The sequence below is a fragment of the Syngnathus leptorhynchus genome, unplaced genomic scaffold, assembly GCF_054491065.1.
Source record: "Syngnathus leptorhynchus isolate UIUO unplaced genomic scaffold, UIUO_Slep HiC_scaffold_44, whole genome shotgun sequence".
NCBI classification, from domain to species: Eukaryota; Metazoa; Chordata; class Actinopteri; order Syngnathiformes; family Syngnathidae; genus Syngnathus; species Syngnathus leptorhynchus.
Window position 1 is genome coordinate 623,899 of NW_028232011.1, and position 13,602 is coordinate 637,500.

Consider the following 13,602-nt stretch of genomic DNA (forward strand, 5'->3'; position numbering starts at 1 on the left):
GAGCTCCATAGCTCCATACTTCCAGAGCTCCATAGCTCCATAGCACCAGAGCTCCATAGCTCCATAGCACCAGAGCTCCATAGCTCCATAGCACCAGAGCTCCATAGCTCCATAGCACCAGAGCTCCATAGCTCCATAGCTCCAGGGCTCCATAGCTCCATAGCTCCAGGGCTCCATAGCTCCATAGCTCCAGGGCTCCATAGCTCCATAGCTCCATACCTCCAGAGCTCCATACCTCCAGAGCTCCATACCTCCATAGCACCAGAGCTCCATAGCTCCAGGGCTCCAGGGCTCCATAGCTCCAGAGCTCCATAGCTCCATACTTCCAGAGCTCCATAGCTCCATAGCTCCATACTTCCATAGCTCCATAGCTCCATACTTCCATAGCACCTGAGCTCCATACCTCCAGAGCTCCATAGCTCCAGCCTGGGTGGCTGGTGGCTCCATAGCTCCATACTTCCATAGCTCTAAGTCAGAGAGTTGGCGAAAATTGCACTAAGTGCGAAAGCCCATTCATTTACAACGGCGTGTCCGCCAGGCGGCGACATTTCCCCGTTACCGGTGGCTGCGCGGCGGGTGAGTGACAGAGCTTATCCGAGCGGCTGGAACTCTGCGCCGGCGTGGTCGAGCGTGAGGCCTCGGCCCTTTGGCTGCCTGGTACCTAAAACACTTCCATTGATCCAGCCACGGAGGGTGCTGGCTGGTGGCTCCATACCTCCAGAGCTCCATAGCTCCATAGCACCAGAGCTCCATAGCACCAGAGCTCCAGAGCTCCATAGCACCAGAGCTCCATACCTCCAGAGCTCCATAGCTCCATAGCACCAGAGCTCCATAGCTCCATAGCACCAGAGCTCCATAGCTCCATAGCACCAGAGCTCCATAGCTCCATAGCACCAGAGCTCCATAGCTCCATAGCACCAGAGCTCCATACCTCCATAGCACCAGAGCTCCATAGCTCCATAGCACCAGAGCTCCATACTTCCATAGCTCCATACTTCCATAGCACCAGAGCTCCATAGCTCCATAGCACCAGAGCTCCATACTTCCATAGCTCCATACTTCCATAGCACCAGAGCTCCATACTTCCATAGCACCAGAGCTCCATACTTCCATAGCACCAGAGCTCCATAGCTCCATAGCACCAGAGCTCCATAGCTCCATAGCACCAGAGCTCCATAGCTCCATAGCACCAGAGCTCCATAGCTCCATAGCACCAGGGCTCCATACTTCCATAGCTCCATACTTCCATAGCACCAGAGCTCCATAGCTCCATAGCACCAGAGCTCCATACTTCCATAGCTCCATACTTCCATAGCACCAGAGCTCCATACTTCCATAGCACCAGAGCTCCATACTTCCATAGCACCAGAGCTCCATACCTCCAGAGCTCCATAGCTCCAGCCTGGGTGGCTGGTGGCTCCATAGCTCCATACTTCCATAGCTCTAAGTCAGAGAGTTGGCGAAAATTGCACTAAGTGCGAAAGCCCATTCATTTACAACGGCGTGTCCACAAGGCGGCGACATTTCCCCGTTACCGGTGGCTGCGCGGCGGGTGAGTGGCAGAGCTTATCCGAGCGGCTGGAACTCTGCGCCGGCTTGGTCGAGCGGCTGGCCTCGGTAGTTGAGGTACCAGGGGTGGGCCGGGGAGCTCCAGGCGGGGCTTGTGAGAGAGTGAAGCCGAGCGGCTGGAACTCTGGGCCGGCGTGGTTGAGCCACGGAGGGTGCTGGCTGGTGGCTCCATAGCTCCAGAGCTCCATACTTCCATAGCTCCATAGCTCCATACTTCCATAGCTCCAGACTTCCATAGCTCCATAGCTCCATACTTCCATAGCTCCATAGCTCCATACTTCCATAGCACCAGAGCTCCATAGCTCCATAGCACCAGAGCTCCATAGCTCCATAGCACCAGAGCTCCATAGCTCCATACTTCCATAGCACCAGAGCTCCATACTTCCATAGCACCAGTCACAGAGTTGGCGAAAATTGCACTAAGTGCGAAAGCCCATTCATTTACAACGGCGTGTCCACAAGGCGGCGACATTTCCCCGTTACCGGTGGCTGCGCGGCGGGAGAGTGGCAGAGCTCATCCGAGCGGCTGGAACTCTGCGCCGGCGTGGTCGAGCGGCTGGCCTCGGTAGTTGAGGTACCAGGGGTGGGCCGGGGAGCTCCAGGCGGGTCTTGTGAGAGAGTGAAGCCGAACGGCTGGAACTCTCGGCCGGCCTGGTCGAGCGGCTGGCCTCGGTAGTTGAGGTACCAGGGGCGGGCTGGGGAGCTCCAGGCGGGGCTTGTGAGAGAGTGAAGCCGAGCGGCTGGAACTCTGGGCCGGCGTGGTTGAGCCACGGAGGGTGCTGGCTGGTGGCTCCATAGCTCCATAGCTCCAGAGCTCCATACTTCCATAGCTCCATAGCTCCATACTTCCATAGCTCCAGACTTCCATAGCTCCATAGCTCCATAGCTCCATAGCTCCATAGCTCCAGAGCTCCATAACTCCATACTTCCATAGATCCATAGCTCCATAGCTCCATACTTCCATAGCTCCATAGCTCCATACTTCCATAGCTCCATAGCTCCAGAGCTCCATAGCTCCAGAGCTCCATAGCTCCAGAGCTCCATAGCTCCATAGCTCCATACTTCCATAGCTCCAGAGCTCCATGGCTCCATACTTCCATAGCTCCAGCCTGGCTGGCTGGTGGCTCCATAGCTCCATACATCCATAGCTCCATAGCTCCCTACTTCCATAGCTCCATAGCTCCATAGCTCCAGAGCTCCATAGCTCCATAGCTCCATAGCTCCATACTTCCATACTTCCATACTTCCATACTTCCATACTTCCATAGCTCCATAGCTCCGTACTTCCATAGCTCCATAGCTCCATAGCTCCATACTTCCATAGCTCCATAGCTCCATAGCTCCATACTTCCATAGCTCCATAGCTCCATAGCTCCATAGCCCCAGAGCTCCATAGCTCCATAGCTCCATAGCTCCATAGCTCCAGAGCTCCAGAGCTCCATACTTCCATAGCTCCAGAGCTCCAGCCTGGCTGGTGGCTCCATAGCTCCATACTTGCAGCCACGGAGCTGGCGAAAATTGCACTAAGTGCGAAAGCCCATTCATTTACAAGGGCGTGTCCACAAGGCGGCGACATTTCCCCGTTACCGGTGGCTGCTTAGCGGGAGAGTGGCAGAGCTTATCCGAGCGGCTGGAACTCTGCGCCGGCGTGGTCGAGCGGCTGGCCTCGGTAGTTGAGGTACCAGGGGTGGGCCGGGGAGCTCCAGGCGGGGCTTGTGAGAGAGTGAAGCCGAGCGGCTGGAACTCTGGGCCGGCCTGGTCGAGCGGCTGGCCTCGGTAGTTGAGGTACCAGGGGCGGGCTGGGGAGCTCCAGGCGGGGCTTGTGAGAGAGTGAAGCCGAGCGGCTGGAAGTCTGGGCCGGCGTGGTTGAGCCACGGAGGGTGCTGGCTGGTGGCTCCATAGCTCCATAGCTCCAGAGCTCCATACTTCCATAGCTCCATAGCTCCATACTTCCATAGCTCCAGACTTCCATAGCTCCATAGCTCCATAGCTCCATAGCTCCATAGCTCCAGAGCTCCATAACTCCATACTTCCATAGATCCATAGCTCCATAGCTCCATACTTCCATAGCTCCATAGCTCCATACTTCCATAGCTCCATAGCTCCAGAGCTCCATAGCTCCAGAGCTCCATAGCTCCAGAGCTCCATAGCTCCATAGCTCCATACTTCCATAGCTCCAGAGCTCCATGGCTCCATACTTCCATAGCTCCAGCCTGGCTGGCTGGTGGCTCCATAGCTCCATACATCCATAGCTCCATAGCTCCCTACTTCCATAGCTCCATAGCTCCAGAGCTCCAGAGCTCCATAGCTCCATAGCTCCATAGCTCCATACTTCCATACTTCCATACTTCCATACTTCCATAGCTCCATAGCTCCGTACTTCCATAGCTCCATAGCTCCATAGCTCCATACTTCCATAGCTCCATAGCTCCATAGCTCCATACTTCCATAGCTCCATAGCTCCATAGCTCCATAGCCCCAGAGCTCCATAGCTCCATAGCTCCATAGCTCCATAGCTCCATAGCTCCAGAGCTCCATACTTCCATAGCTCCAGAGCTCCAGCCTGGCTGGTGGCTCCATAGCTCCATACTTGCAGCCACGGAGCTGGCGAAAATTGCACTAAGTGCGAAAGCCCATTCATTTACAAGGGCGTGTCCACAAGGCGGCGACATTTCCCCGTTACCGGTGGCTGCTTAGCGGGAGAGTGGCAGAGCTTATCCGAGCGGCTGGAACTCTGCGCCGGCGTGGTCGAGCGGCTGGCCTCGGTAGTTGAGGTACCAGGGGCGGGCTGGGGAGCTCCAGGCGGGGCTTGTGAGAGAGTGAAGCCGAGCGGCTGGAACTCTGGGCCGGCCTGGTCGAGCGGCTGGCCTCGGTAGTTGAGGTACCAGGGGCGGGCTGGGGAGCTCCAGGCGGGGCTTGTGAGAGAGTGTAGCCGAGCGGCTGGAACTCTGGGCCGGCGTGGTTGAGCAGCATGCCCGCGGAGGTGGCTCTTCCATAGGCACGGAGGGTGCTGGAGCTCCACACTTCCCTAGGCACGGAGGGTGCTGGAGCTCCACACTTCCATAGCTCCAGGCACGGAGGGTGCTGGAGCTCCACACTTCCATAGGCACGGAGGGTGCTGGAGCTCCATACTTCCATAGCTCCAGGCACGGAGGGTGCTGGAGCTCCACACTTCCATAGGCAGGGAGGGTGCTGGAGCTCCACACTTCCATAGGCACGGAGGGTGCTGGAGCTCCACACTTCCATAGGCAGGGAGGGTGCTGGAGCTCCACACTTCCATAGGCAGGGAGGGTGCTGGAGCTCCACACTTCCATAGGCTGGGAGGGTGCTGGAGCTCCACACTTCCATAGGCAGGGAGGGTGCTGGAGCTCCACACTTCCATAGGCAGGGAGGGTGCTGGAGCTCCACACTTCCATAGGCAGGGAGGGTGCTGGAGCTCCACACTTCCATAGGCAGGGAGGGTGCTGGAGCTCCACACTTCCATAGGCAGGGAGGGTGCTGGAGCTCCACACTTCCATAGGCAGGGAGGGTGCTGGAGCTCCACACTTCCATAGGCAGGGAGGGTGCTGGAGCTCCACACTTCCATAGGCAGGGAGGGTGCTGGAGCTCCACACTTCCATAGGCAGGGAGGGTGCTGGAGCTCCACACTTCCATAGGCTGGGAGGGTGCTGGAGCTCCACACTTCCATAGGCAGGGAGGGTGCTGGAGCTCCACACTTCCATAGGCAGGGAGGGTGCTGGAGCTCCACACTTCCATAGGCAGGGAGGGTGCTGGAGCTCCACACTTCCATAGGCAGGGAGGGTGCTGGAGCTCCACACTTCCATAGGCAGGGAGGGTGCTGGAGCTCCACACTTCCATAGGCAGGGAGGGTGCTGGAGCTCCACACTTCCATAGGCAGGGAGGGTGCTGGAGCTCCACACTTCCATAGGCAGGGAGGGTGCTGGAGCTCCACACTTCCATAGGCAGGGAGGGTGCTGGAGCTCCACACTTCCATAGGCAGGGAGGGTGCTGGAGCTCCACACTTCCATAGGCTGGGAGGGTGCTGGAGCTCCACACTTCCATAGGCAGGGAGGGTGCTGGAGCTCCACACTTCCATAGGCAGGGAGGGTGCTGGAGCTCCACACTTCCATAGGCAGGGAGGGTGCTGGAGCTCCACACTTCCATAGGCAGGGAGGGTGCTGGAGCTCCACACTTCCATAGGCAGGGAGGGTGCTGGAGCTCCACACTTCCATAGGCAGGGAGGGTGCTGGAGCTCCACACTTCCATAGGCAGGGAGGGTGCTGGAGCTCCACACTTCCATAGGCAGGGAGGGTGCTGGAGCTCCACACTTCCATAGGCACGGAGGGTGCTGGAGCTCCACACTTCCATAGCTCCAGGCACGGAGGGTGCTGGCACATCCACACTTCCAGCCACGGAGCATGCTGGCACTTCCACCTTGCTTGCTAAGTCGGCGTGATCTTGCCCAAAAAGTCCCTCCTCACCTCCAGCTGGAAGTGGAAAAAAATCCTCCACCTGCTTGGCCGAGGTTCTGGAAGCCAGCAGCTCGCAGAATGTTGCCAAAGTTTCACTGGAAGGAAAAGAAAAGAGAAGACCGAGTGCGCATTTCACCTACCGCCGAATGTCCACAAGAGGGAAGTGTCACTCCGTCGCAGAATCTGCGCCGACGCACTCGGCACCCTTCGAATTTATGGTGCCGGTGCGGGTGTTCTGGGTGCAAAAAGGCCGCCCAAGTGGTAGAAAAAAATCAGACTTCGTCTCTTAGGTCGAAATTAATGCCAAGTTTTGAATTGCGCTGGCAGGGGTGGACCAGGACCCGTTAGAAGTGCTTAACCGAGGTCCTGGAAGCCTAACCCGGCGTGATCTTGTGCAAATAGCCGCTGCTGAGCTCCAGCTGGAAGTGTAAAAAGAACCGGGCTGGTTCAAAAAAAGAACCGGGCGACCCGGTAAAATTGCTTAGCCGAGGTCCTGGAAGCCTAACCCGGCGTGATCTTGTGCAAAAAGCCGCTCCCGAGCTCCAGCTGGAAGTGTAAAAAGAACCAGGCTGGATAAAAAAAGAACCGGGCTGGATAAAAAAAAGAACCGGGCGACCCGTTAAAATTGCTTAGCCGAGGTCCTGGAAGCCTAACACGGGGTGATCTTGTGCAAAAAGCCGCTCCCGAGCTCCAGCTGGAAGTGTAAAAAGAACCGGGCTGGATAAAAAAAGAACCGGGCTGGATCAAAAAAGAACCGGGCGACCCGTTAAAATTGCTTAGCCGAGGTCCTGGAAGCCTAACACGGCGTGTTCTTGTGCAAAAAGCCGCTCCCGAGCTCCAGCTGGAAGTGTAAAAAGAACCGGGCTGGATAAAAAAAGAACCGGGCTGGATCAAAAAAAGAACCGGGCGACCCGTTAAAATTGCTTAGCCGACGTCCTGGAAGCCTAACACGGCGTGATCTTGTGCAAAAAGCCGCTCCCGAGCTCCAGCTGGAAGTGTAAAAAGAACCGGGCTGGATAAAAAAAAGAACCGGGCTGGATCAAAAAAGAACCGGGCGACCCGTTAAAATTGCTTAGCCGAGGTCCTGGAAGCCTAACACGGCGTGTTCTTGTGCAAAAAGCCGCTCCCGAGCTCCAGCTGGAAGTGTAAAAAGAACCGGGCTGGATAAAAAAAGAACCGGGCTGGATCAAAAAAAGAACCGGGCGACCCGTTAAAATTGCTTAGCCGACGTCCTGGAAGCCTAACACGGCGTGATCTTGTGCAAAAAGCCGCTCCCGAGCTCCAGCTGGAAGTGTAAAAAGAACCAGGCTGGATAAAAAAAGAACCGGGCTGGATAAAAAAAAAAGAAACCGGGCGACCCGTTAAAATTGCTTAGCCGAGGTCCTGGAAGCCTAACACGGCGTGATCTTGTGCAAAAAGCCGCTCCCGAGCTCCAGCTGGAAGTGTAAAAAGAACCGGGCTGGATAAAAAAAAGAACCGGGCTGGATAAAAAAAGAACCGGGCGACCCGTTAAAATTGCTTAGCCGAGGTCCTGGAAGCCTAACACGGCGTGTTCTTGTGCAAAAAGCCGCTCCCGAGCTCCAGCTGGAAGTGTAAAAAGAACCGGGCTGGATAAAAAAAGAACCGGGCTGGATCAAAAAAAGAACCGGGCGACCCGTTAAAATTGCTTAGCCGACGTCCTGGAAGCCTAACACGGCGTGATCTTGTGCAAAAAGCCGCTCCCGAGCTCCAGCTGGAAGTGTAAAAAGAACCAGGCTGGATAAAAAAAGAACCGGGCTGGATAAAAAAAAAAAGAACCGGGCGACCCGTTAAAATTGCTTAGCCGAGGTCCTGGAAGCCTAACACGGCGTGATCTTGTGCAAAAAGCCGCTCCCGAGCTCCAGCTGGAAGTGTAAAAAGAACCGGGCTGGATAAAAAAAAGAACCGGGCTGGATAAAAAAAAGAACCGGACGACCCGTTAAAATTGCTTAGCCGAGGTCCTGGAAGCCTAACACGGCGTGATCTTGTGCAAAAAGCCGCTCCCGAGCTCCAGCTGGAAGTGTAAAAAGAACCGGGCTGGATAAAAAAAGAACCGGGCTGGATAAAAAAAAGAACCGGGCGACCCGTTAAAATTGCTTAGCCGAGGTCCTGGAAGCCTAACACGGCGTGATCTTGTGCAAAAAGCCGCTTCCGAGCTCCAGCTGGAAGTGTAAAAAGAACCGGGCTGGATAAAAAAAAGAACCGGGCTGGATCAAAAAAGAACCGGGCGACCCGTTAAAATTGCTTAGCCGAGGTCCTGGAAGCCTAACCCGGCGTGATCTTGCCCGAAATTCGGCCTCTATACTTCCATTTTAGGTACCAGGCGCTCATAGTGTGTTGGTCCCACTAGTCAGTGTACTGGTCCCACTCGCTAGTGTACTGGTCCCCCTAGTCAGTGTACTCATCCAGTTACCCCCCGTTTTCCAAAACACAATCGGCACGTATAAGGGGGGGACTCCTGAGAGAGATGAGGTATATGCCAGCGCAACACCAATCCGCTCCGCGCTGGTTCCCATGTCGGCTACGGATGAATAAAACCAGCCTGTCCCCCCTGGAGCTCACGAGACACGGAATTTTTTCTAAGTGCCAACGGCTCTTCCGAGCAAACGTGTCCGCTCCGGCTGGTTCCCCCGTCGGCCTCGAATGACGAAAAATGCCGGTCTCCGCCCGGAGCTCATGGCAAACGAAAAATTTTCTAAGTGCCAACGGCACTTGCGAGCGAATGTGTCCGCTCGGCGCTGGTTCCCGGGTCGAACCCGGAAGACGAAAAACGCCGGTCTCCGCCCGGAGCTCATGGCAAACGAAAAATTTTCTAAGTGCCAACGGCACTTGCGAGCGAATGTGTCCGCTCGGCGCTGGTTCCCGGGTCGAACCCGGAAGACGAAAAACGCCGGTCTCCGCCCGGAGCTCATGACAAACGAAAAATTTTCTAAGTGCCAACGGCACTTGCGAGCGAATGTGTCCGCTCGGCGCTGGCTCCCGGGTCGAACGGCTAAGTGTCAACTTTCGAAAAAACGACTAAGTGTCGCCTCTCTGAAAAAACGGCTAAGTGTCGCCTCTCTGAAAAAACGACTAAGTGTCGCCTCTCTGAAAAAACGACTAAGTGTCGCCTCTCTGAAAAAACGGCAAAGTGCCCACGGCTCTGCGGGCTCGTGCATCCGACCCGCGCCGGTTCCCCAGCCGGCCTGAAATAAGGCAAAACCAGCCTCTCCCCCTGGAGCTCAGAGCCAATTGTGGCGAAAAAACGACTAAGTGTCAACTTTCGAAAAAACGGCTAAGTGTCAACTTTCGAAAAAACGGCTAAGTGTCGACTTTCGAAAAAACGACTAAGTGTCGCCTCTCTGAAAAAACGACTAAGTGCCCACGGCTCTGCGGGGCTTGTGAGTCCGCCCCGCGCCGGTTCGGCAGTCGGCCTCAAAAAGCGAAAAATCAGCCTCTCTCCCTGGAGCTCACCAAAAATTTGTCGAAATTTTTCTAAGTTCTCCTCGAGGTACCAGGGGGTGAGGTACCCGGGCTAAGATGCAGTACCTTTTTTGGTCTTCAGGTGCGCCAGAGTACAATGAAATGGTCCCAGTAGTCAGTGTACTCATCGACTTTCCCCCCGTTTTCCAAAGCACCTCCTTTACGAGTATGGAGGAGATGGTGCTGGTCTCCCCACGGCGTCGGACACGCCGTCCTCGACAGCACAAGGTCGGATAGAAGACCTGGAAAGCGCCGTGGCACGCGCTGGAGGTGGGCACTGTGGCGAAAAAACGACTAAGTGTCAACTTTCGAAAAAACGACTAAGTGTCAACTTTCGAAAAAACGGCTAAGTGTCAACTTTCGAAAAAACGACTAAGTGTCACCTCTCTGAAAAAATGGCAAAGTGTCGCCTCTCTGAAAATTTTCTAAGTGCCCACGGCTCTGCGGGCTCGTGCATCCGAGCCGCGCCGGTTCTGCAACCGGCCTAGAATGACGAAAAATAACGGTCTCCTCCTGGAGCTCACAGCCAATTGTGGCGAAAAAGTGGCAAAGTGCCCACGGCTCTGCGGGCTCGTGCATCCGAGCCGCGCCGGTTCTGCAGCCGGCCTAGAATGACGAAAAATAACGGTCTCCTCCTGGAGCTCACAGCCAACTTGGCAAAAAGTTTCTAAGTGCCCACGGCCCTGCTGAGCTTTGGCGTCCGCCCAGCGCCGGTTCCGCAGTCGGCCTCGAATGACGAAAAATAACGGTCTCCTCCTGGAGCTCACAGCCAACTTGGCAAAAAGTTTCTAAGTGCCCACGGCCCTGCTGAGCTTTGGCGTCCGCCCAGCGCCGGTTCCGCAGTCGGCCTCGAATGACGAAAAATAACGGTCTCCTCCTGGAGCTCACAGCCAACTTGGCAAAAAGTTTCTAAGTGCCCACGGCCCTGCCGAGCTTTGGCGTCCGCCCAGCGCCGGTTCCGCAGTCGGCCTCGAATGACGAAAAATAACGGTCTCCTCCTGGAGCTCACAGCCAACTTGGCAAAAAGTTTCTAAGTGCCCACGGCCCTGCCGAGCTTTGGCGTCCGCTCAGCGCCGGTTCCGCAGTCGGCCTCGAATGACGAAAAATAACGGTCTCCTCCTGGAGCTCACAGCCAACTTGGCAAAAAGTTTCTAAGTGCCCACGGCCCTGCCGAGCTTTGGCGTCCGCCCAGCGCCGGTTCCGCAGTCGGCCTCGAATGACGAAAAATAACGGTCTCCTCCTGGAGCTCACAGCCAACTTGGCAAAAAGTTTCTAAGTGCCCACGGCCCTGCCGAGCTTTGGCGTCCGCTCAGCGCCGGTTCCGCAGTCGGCCTCGAATGACGAAAAATAACGGTCTCCTCCTGGAGCTCACAGCCAACTTGGCAAAAAGTTTCTAAGTGTCACATCTCTGAAAAAACGACTAAGTGTCAACTTTCGAAAAAACGGCTAAGTGTCAACTTTCGAAAAAACGGCAAAGTGTCACATCTCTGAAAAAACGGCTAAGTGTCGACTTTCGAAAAAACGGCTAAGTGTCAACTTTCGAAAAAACGGCAAAGTGTCACATCTCTGAAAAAACGGCTAAGTGTCGACTTTCGAAAAAACGGCTAAGTGTCAACTTTCGAAAAAAACGGCTAAGTGTCGCCTCTCTGAAAAAACGGCAAAGTGTCAACTTTCGAAAAAACGACAGTGTCGCCTCTCTGAAAAAACGACTAAGTGTCGACTCTGAGAAAATGGCAAAGTGCCCACGGCTCTGCGGGCTCGTGCATCCGACCCGCGCCGGTTCCCCAGCCGGCCTGAAATAAGGCAAAACCAGCCTCTCCGCCTGGAGCTCAGAGCCAACTTGGCGAATATTTTCTAAGTGCCCACGGCTCTGCGTGGCTACGGCGTCTGCCCAGCGCCGGTTCCTGGGTCGAACCCCGAGGACGAGGAATGCCGGTCTCCGCCTGGAGGTCCCAGCTTAAATCGGCGAAAATTTTCTAAGTGCCCACGGCTCTACCGGGCTCGTGCATCCGACCCGCGCCGGTTCCCCAGCCGGCCTGAAATAAGGCAAAACCAGGCTCTCCCCCTGGAGCTCAGAGCCAATTGTGGCGAAAAAACGACTAAGTGTCAACTTTCGAAAAAACGACTAAGTGTCAACTTTCCAAAAAAACGGCTAAGTGTCGACTTTCGAAAAAACGGCTAAGTGTCAACTTTCGAAAAAACGACTAAGTGTCGCCTCTGAAAAAACGACTAAGTGTCGCCTCTCTGAAAAAACGACTAAGTGCCCACGGCTCTGCGGGGCTTGTGAGTCCGCCCCGCGCCGGTTCGGCGGTCGGCCTCAAAAAGCGAAAAATCAGCCTCTCTCCCTGGAGCTCACCAAAAATTTGTCGAAATTTTTCTAAGTTCTCCTCGAGGTACCAGGGGGTGAGGTACCCGGGCTAAGGTGCAGTACCTTTTTTGGTCTTCAGGTGCGCCAGAGTACAATGAAATGGTCCCAGTAGTCAGTGTACTCATCGACTTTCCCCCCGTTTTCCAAAGCACCTCGTTTACGAGTATGGAGGAGATGGTGCTGGTCTCCCCACGGCGTCGGACACGCCGTCCTCGACAGCACAAGGTCGGATAGAAGACCTGAAAAGCGCCGTGGCACGCGCTGGAGGTGTCACTGTGGCGAAAAAGTGACTAAGTGTCAACTTTCGAAAAAACGGCTAAGTGTCAACTTTCGAAAAAACGGCTAAGTGTCAACTTTCGAAAAAACGACAAAGTGTCACCTCTCTGAAAAAACGGCAAAGTGTCAACTTTCGAAAAAACGACTAAGTGTCAACTTTCGAAAAAACGACTAAGTGTCACCTCTCTGAAAAAATGGCAAAGTGTCAACTGCGAATGTGGTGGTGCATGGAAGGAAGTGGAGGACGGCCGCCTCCTTAAACACAGGCCGAAGAGGAGCGTCAGGGCCGGCTCCTTAAACACGGACCGAGTGTCGCCCTTAACACAGACCAAGCGGAGGACGGCCGCCTCCCTAAATACAGGCCGAACCGGAGCGCGAGGGCCGCTCCTTAAACACGGACCGAGTGTCGCCCTTAACACAGACCAAGGGGAGGACGGCCGCCTCCTTAAACACAGGCCGGAGAGGAGCGTCAGGGCCAGGCTCCTTAAACACGGACCGAGTGTCGCCCTTAACACAGACCAAGCGGAGGACGGCCGCCTCCCTAAATACAGGCCGAACCGGAGCGCGAGGGCCAGGCTCCTTAAACACGGACCGAGTGTCGCCCTTAACACAGACCAAGGGGAGGACGGCCGCCTCCTTAAACACAGGCCGGAGAGGAGCGTCAGGGCCAGGCTCCTTAAACACGGACCGAGTGTCGCCCTTAACACAGACCAAGCGGAGGACGGCCGCCTCCCTAAATACAGGCCGAACCGGAGCGCGAGGGCCAGGCTCCTTAAACACGGACCGAGTGTCGCCCTTAACACAGACCAAGGGGAGGACGGCCGCCTCCTTAAACACAGGCCGAACCGGAGCGCGAGTGTTGCTCCTTAAACACGGACCGAGTGGAGGACGGCCGCCTCCTTAAACACAGGCCGAACAAAATGACACAAAGTGTCAACTGCGAATGTTGTCCATCCAAGGAAGGAGCGTGATGCCCGGCCGGCTCCTTAAACACAGGCCGAGAGTCGCCCCGGACGGTCCGCCTCGCGGCGCCCGTCCGCTCGGATAAAATGACACAAAGTGTCAACTGCGAATGTTGTCCATCCAAGGAAGGAGCGTGATGCCCGGCCGGCTCCTTAAACACAGGCCGAGAGTCGCCCCGGACGGTCCGCCTCGCGGCGCCCGCCCGCTCGGATAAAATGACACAAAGTGTCAACTACGAATGTTGTCCATCCAAGGAAGGAGCGTGATGCCCGGCCGGCTCCTTAAACACAGGCCGAGAGTCGCCCCGGACGGTCCGCCTCGCGGCGCCCGTCTGCTCGGATAAAATGACACAAAGTGTCAACTGCGAATGTTGTCCATCCAAGGAAGGAGCGTGATGCCCGGCCGGCTCCTTAAACACAGGCCGAGAGTCGCCCCGGACGGTCCGCCTCGCGGCGCCCGCCCGCTCGGATAAAA